Genomic DNA, 6968 nt, shown 5'->3' on the forward strand with positions numbered 1-6968 from the left:
GTAAGCTTCTTGACTTAAAGACATGTTATTTGCATTAAAACCTAATATCGGTAGAGAACATGTATGTTCAGTTTTATCAGGTTATGAAGTTTCAGTTCTTGCTGTTGGAGGACTAGTGAACAGTGTAAGTGTACCATTCTATTTAAAGTGAAATATTTTAATAAATGCTGAATTATTTCTAAAACTTGAATGCTAATGAATACTTCTAACTTATATACTGTATATACACACTTACAGGACAGAAGTGAAACAGTCCTACAAATTGAAAGGAATGACAGGGTACATTTAAATGAATAGAAAATCTATATTATGCTTTGTGATTAACTGCACAGTTAATTAGAAAATTAAGTTGGAAGTTCCAGCAGTCTGGCAACCTTGCCACTAACAGTCTCCTTTCGTATCGTAATAAAGATGTAAGAGATCAACGAACTCAGTGCATGTGAACTATCTCGCGGCTTCTTCTCTAGCTACAATGTTGCAATGTGGTTGCATCATTGAGTGGCTTGAAATTAGTGGTTTTTAAATAAATTTTCACGAAAACAGCCCACATTATTTAAATACGACAGATAAATGATTCTTTATTAGATTTTCTATCCATATGGACAAAAATCCAGCTCTTAACAGTTATGAAGAGGCTATTAAACACTTGGGAAAAATCATTTTTTTCTGAGAAAACTATGAACTTTCCATCAATACGGTATTATAGTTTTTTGTTGCACACAACATGAGCTATTCACTCTAAAAATCTGCAGCATTATTTCACTTCCACTCTATAAGTATTCAAGCATATATTAAGTAAATGACAAAACTGAGATATTATTAGATCACTAGACATTAAAATTAAAAGAGAACTAGTGTCTGACCAGACAGTTCAACTACTTGTGTGTTATACTGCAGTGTTTGTTTAATACCAAAGAGTATAATTATTTTAATAACTCTCTAAATTTTATTTCAGACACGGAAGAAAAACAGTTGACCATCACAAAGTAAAGTGGTAAACTACCAATTCATAAATCACCAGCAAACTAATATCAGGCTGGAGCCAACTTATTTCATTTTTATATTAAAGGCTTTAAAAGATACTACACTCTGAAGATGGGGAAAGTTAACAATAGCAAACAAGAAGAGTTTCTTTAAATACAAGGGAAAAGAAATGGTTGGAATGGAGATCTGCAAAGAGAGGAACTCCCTAAAATGTGATTCAAAATTCGACCGAAGTGTATCAAATTATAATAACTGTCTCTTGAGAAGATGGTGATGAATGTTACCCATCAGCAAATTGTCTGTTGGTGAAAAAGCTGATGGAAAAAAGTTTGCAAAAAATATGTTCTGTCGACTTATTACATGATTCCAACTAAGGAAGCTATAAATATGAAGAGCAACAAAATTTCAGGAAATCAAAAGTTTATAATTAAATGATGTTACAGAATCCAAAATGCAATCCATGAAGTATTTTTTTTTTTTCACAAATCATACTATGTGGCCCACAGAAACTCCAATTAAAACTAGTAATACAAGAAAAAAAAAAAATGTCATTTATAATTACATCAAAAGTGTAACTTAAGAGACTTCATAAGAGAGGTGTGAAGTTGGAAATAGAAAAAGGAAAAATGACACAATCATAATTTCAAGGGTTTCACTATTAATTTCAAGCCATCCTGAAGCAAATGCATTTCAACTGACTGGTGAACTGGGGAAAAGGGGAAGAAAAAATTACTTCCTGTGTGAAATAACCATTATTTGCCTTTAAAAGAACAACAATTCTCAAAAATATATATTATAATGGTATAAGTTTTTGAGAAGATATGAACAGGTTAATTGTATCATATTGTATTAAGTTATACGATACCACCAGAAAACCACATAATGATGTCACAAACATAGCAACAATAAAACACACTAAAGGAATTTCCATAGTAAATAGGAGCTTCTATGTTAGGGAAAATCAAAATACCTTAAGATAAAATACAGGAAAATTCACCTCCTCCTTACAAATATGACATCAAAGAGGAAGGAAAAAAACATCGTAAAATAACTAATCCTACAAATGCTACACCAAAGAAAAATTTCAACCTAATTAAAACAATACAATAGGCCTATACTCTCAATTTTCCATTCATGGATTATTCGTTTAGAGGATTAACTGTTCATGATTTTGGTTCAATAATTAATTTAAAAATAATAGTAGTGAAAATTTACAATTGTACTTCTTGATCTACTTTTAGACATACCGGTACGTAAGTCTTCAAAGGAAAGAGTGACAATTTATGTCATAGAAGTAGTGCTTCGAGGACACAAAGTGAATCTACTTCTAATTGGAAATATGATTCATACAAATACATATAGTATAAGCAGGATTTTTGGATTATCCATGTTTCCAGATTATCTGTATCCATTCTCCTTGTCATTATACCCCTTTTCATATAACTGAGTTCATGGAGATTGCAGCTTTTTAGCTGCCCAGAACAACACGAGACATTCGTGCTTAAGTAACTATACCTTGACCAAAACTACTTCCGACTTGACAGTTTACAGAGAAGGGGGAGCAGTGTTGTCATGTTGCCCATCTTTCGAATAAGCGAGCGCGCTGCCGATAGAGTGCAGTAATGAACGGCTGACATGAACACATACATTTCTAACCAATTTGTTGAACACTAGGCATTAAAATTTATGTACATTATTATTTTTATTAGTCTATAATAATAATAATAATAATAATAATAATATCATCATCATCATCAGCAGCAGCAGCAGCAGCAGTAGCAGTAGTAGTAGTAGTAGTAGTAGTACCGTATCAGTATTCTTCAATGTAATTCAGCTAGAAAAGCGTCGTCAAAAGGACTGTAAACTATAAAAACAGGTTTAAATTTATTACGAAGCCTTTACTTTTATGAGTCCCGGTATTCTTCAATGTAATATTGTTAGAAAGACGTTGAAAAAGTTGTAAACTAAAAAATATTTATGATTAAAAATCTGCACGGCCTTTTTCTTTTCCAATATCTATAACAGTACTCTTATTAATTTCAACACAAGCAGCAGTTCTCATTACGACTTGCGCCAAAGGTAAAAGAGGCCCGCCATTATCTTTTTCCGTCTCAAAATACTCTCTTACATAACCCACCATCTCTCACGCTTGACTCTTTAACGGGGCCACCTGTTTAGAAACTCTCGCAGAAACTAGAAAACACACATTAGCCACACACTCCACCAATGAGAATGAAGATAATATGTGTAATATAATTTAAAGACAACAATTATCGATACACTAAAACAATAATACAACTAAATATTTTTAATTCACACAAAGCACGCGCTAACCAGCCAACTCAATGTCATTCTGGGCACTGTATTCACCATTAGGCCGTGGTATTCACGTGCTACTTGTAAACATAGACACAGCAACACAGTCCCGTTACCATGGTTACGGATCTCTCGTGATTGGTTGATTTGAATGGTTGCCATGGTAACATGCTAAAGGCGCCATTTATCAGGTCGGAAGTTGTTTTGGACAGACCATATGCCTATTTGTAATGTTTAAGACTCAGTCGCTGTTAGTTATGTTGAGTTAAATATTACATGCACCCAGACAAAATATTGTAGTCACAAAGAAAATGAGATGTATGAACTAAGTTGTATGAAAAGCATTACAGCCCGGATAATTATTTATGATTACAAATAAAATAACAAAATACGAAGTGTTGTGTGATTTTTGTGGGCTAAAGGACATAACCCAAGTGAAATTCACAGGGACACGTGTGGTGTGTACGGGGAAGACTGTACGGGCCACAGCAACATCTCCAGGTGGTGCACATTCTTCGCAGACAGCCGGAGAACCTTTTGCCACATTCTGGGCGGCCAGTAACAGATGCAACCCAGCGGAATGTCACAGGCACTGAGGTGGCACTTTTGAACAACCGGCGGATCCAACTGCGAACTTTATCACAGCAGTTCAACATTTTATATGGTGCGGTGTACGATATCATGCGTGACACATTGAAATTTCATAAAGTTAGTCCCCACTGGGTGCCTAACAACCTAACAGACGACAACAAGGGCCAGCGAATGATGACATGCTTGGACCACTTAAGGTGTTACGCTGCAGAAGGGCAAGACTTTCTGAAAGGAACTGTCACTGGTGATGAGTCCTCGGCATACCACTACATGCCCGAAACAAAGCAAGCTTCTATGGAGTGGAAACATGCTGCTTCCCTAAGTTAGTAGAGAAAAAATTCAAAGTGACACACCGCCACCTCTTTCTGACCCTGCCAGGAATCGAACCCGGGCCAATTAATCTGGAGGCAGATATGCTACCACAGAGCTAACTCGGCAGACACATGGGTTAAAAAGTTTCAATATGGGTCACAATTTTGGCTTAAAAGTTCATGTAGAGATGTTCAATATATCTATTTTTTTATCCCATTTGGCATGATAGCTATACACTACTTGTGATTCTAGAATCAAACCGACTTGGAACATACATTACAAGTTTCCTTAGTACCCTTCTATTCGTCAACAGAGTTGAGTGTGCGGTTAATTTTTATGCTTAATTTTGTTAGACATTCAATTTATTGAACTGTGACAGAACCTACACGCAAAATTATTAAAATTTCTTGTGTGTATTTGTTATGTAATGCATTCTTATTATACTGTATGTCAGGGGTCGTCAGCGCAGAGCACCCTGGGGCTAGCGTCTCTTACCCGAAGAGAACACAGTGCATCATGGTGCGCTCGTAGCTGCTAGCGGGTATGCTCTCTACCTCTTCCTGCTGCATGATGGTACACATGGGACGGCTCCATTTACCCTTTGCACATTTCAGCAAGTGCTGACGACCACTGCCGTATGTGAACAGTTTATTTCATACCAAGAGTTAATAGTACTTCATTTTGGCCTTAATTTCTAGTAAGGAAATCGTCGTGCGATTACTTTTTACATTCACTGTATGTGCTTATATTCATGATTAGTGTTTAAACCGATAAATTAAGACACAAAAAAAAATTCAATAGTGGCCCAGTTATTGACGGGCTCTGTCAAACATTGGAACAAAATCATTTTTAGTGTACCAGTATTTGACACCCCCAACAAAAACTAATAATCTAAAAAAATTTAAATTAATTTTCTTGTATTTTAGTTTGTCAATGTTTGTTGATAATAGGCCTATCACCATAAAATCAATCACATTTATTAATGCTGAATAAGTTATAATACCATACAATAATTATGAGTAACTTAATTTCTTCTACTAGAAAAACGGAAGAAAAAGCTCCTTCAAATTTTCCCACCAAACAAAAGAAAAAAAAATTATGGTTTATTTAACGATGCTCGCAACTGCAGAGGTAATATCAGCATCGCCGGTGTGCCGAAATTTTGTCCCGCAGGAGCTTTTACATGCCAGTAAATCTACTGACATGAGCCTGTCGCATTTAAGTGTGTGCATTTAAGCACGCTTCACGCTTAATCGACCTGGGCCGGGATCGAACCCACAATCTCGAGCACAGAAGGCCAGCACTATACCAACTATGCTACCGAGGCCGACTCCAAACAAAAGAATGTAAATATATTCTAGATAGATTGGGCAGCTTAAATAAGGTTCAAACTTAAATTTCCATGAATTTCATGTGGCCAGAGAAACCTAAACAAACATAGGCCTAAACTATCAAAGATGGGAACAGTGTCAAAGACTGGTGCAGTTTACCTTATGCTGGTAATTAGTAACAAGTGTGGGGGGGGGGGCTACAACGAAGAAGGTTATACAGTATATAAGCCCTCTAGACTACAACACTGCATTAGAATATACAGATAAGTATCAATGATTTTTATGTCGAAAGTGTGGCTCCCTTCGTGTTCGGCTTACACACCTTGCATAGCCTATACGAATCTGCGACAGGTTAGGTTTGGTTAGTAAGGCTTTTGTTATGCTTTGCATATACGATCAATTGCGTCTTCACAAAAAATCAGACCTTCAGAAGATTTGTCAACTGAAAATTTTGCCGGATATCGAACCTACGTCCTTGCTGTGAGTTAGGGCGGGTTGGGTGGGCTTACAGCTCTCCCAGTGAACATATCAATTTCTACTAATCAATACTATAAATACAACGCATTTTCAAGGTATTTTTTATTTATTTATTAGTGGCTGGGACAGACGGAAGATTCACTTAATTTACAACAATTAGTTAACAAAGAACGTAATGCACTAGCCTATGTGAGTATACTTTTTTTCCTTTACTATTATTTTGTGTATAATTGCACGCGATTACGCAACTGACTCTTGCATTATGTGTATACATACTATATTTCAGGGAATTCATCAATTTTAATTACATTTTCACATTTTAGAAAAAATATGATTTCGATAATAAACAATTAGCTACTAAACATACCAGCCTACCATGTAACAAGAACGGTTTGTTTATCTCATAGAGCCCCATAACCTTGAGGTTAAAAGTGGTTTAGATTAATCACATCTTTGTTCGGTGAATTGGCTTACGTTACTTACATTTACATCAACTTGACGTTAAAATCATCCATATTGCGTTCTGCAAACAGTTACTTTATAAACAGAAACACACAAAAAATCACACATTTATAACTTCTTTAATTATGTAGTTTACTTTCCTATTTTTGGGGTTTTATATTAAACCGAGTGTAAAAAAACACAATTCGTTAGACACCACTTCTGGCTTGTGAAATGGCGCCAGAGATTATTCTATTCTATCTCGTTCTGCTCATTCTTCAGCGATGACTCGTTGCCCTGATCAGGGCTCGTTGACGACGAGGTAGAAGGAGTCTATCTGTGTGTGATCTGTGGAGTCTATAGAGTGGGCTTGTACAGCGCTCTTGGTGGTGCCTCGACGAAATACGGCAGCCATTCAATAAGCGCCCTCCATTGTATAATTTTGTTTGCTTTCCATGTGTTACTTATGGAGATGACAGCCAGAAAAAAAAAATGCTTCCTCTGTATGCTGCATAT

The 6968-nt window shown here is 36.0% G+C and overlaps 1 protein-coding gene across 4 annotated transcripts in view; it reads right to left on the bottom strand.

The window, feature by feature from the left end:
- LOC138710746 (E3 ubiquitin-protein ligase TTC3-like) overlaps positions 1-6753 on the bottom strand; it is a 107851-nt gene extending 101098 nt beyond the window's left edge. For 3 of the 4 annotated variants that reach the window (XM_069841837.1, XM_069841839.1, XM_069841835.1), the window contains exon 1: positions 6495-6752. The gene's annotated coding sequence lies outside the window, so the exon portion shown is untranslated. Of the gene's footprint in view, positions 1-6494 lie in introns of all 4 variants that reach the window. The other variant, XM_069841836.1, reaches the window with a different exon arrangement.
- Between the last annotated feature and the right edge of the window lie 215 nt (positions 6754-6968).

Source organism: Periplaneta americana, chromosome 12 (assembly GCF_040183065.1).
Source record: "Periplaneta americana isolate PAMFEO1 chromosome 12, P.americana_PAMFEO1_priV1, whole genome shotgun sequence".
NCBI lineage: Eukaryota > Metazoa > Arthropoda > Insecta > Blattodea > Blattidae > Periplaneta > Periplaneta americana.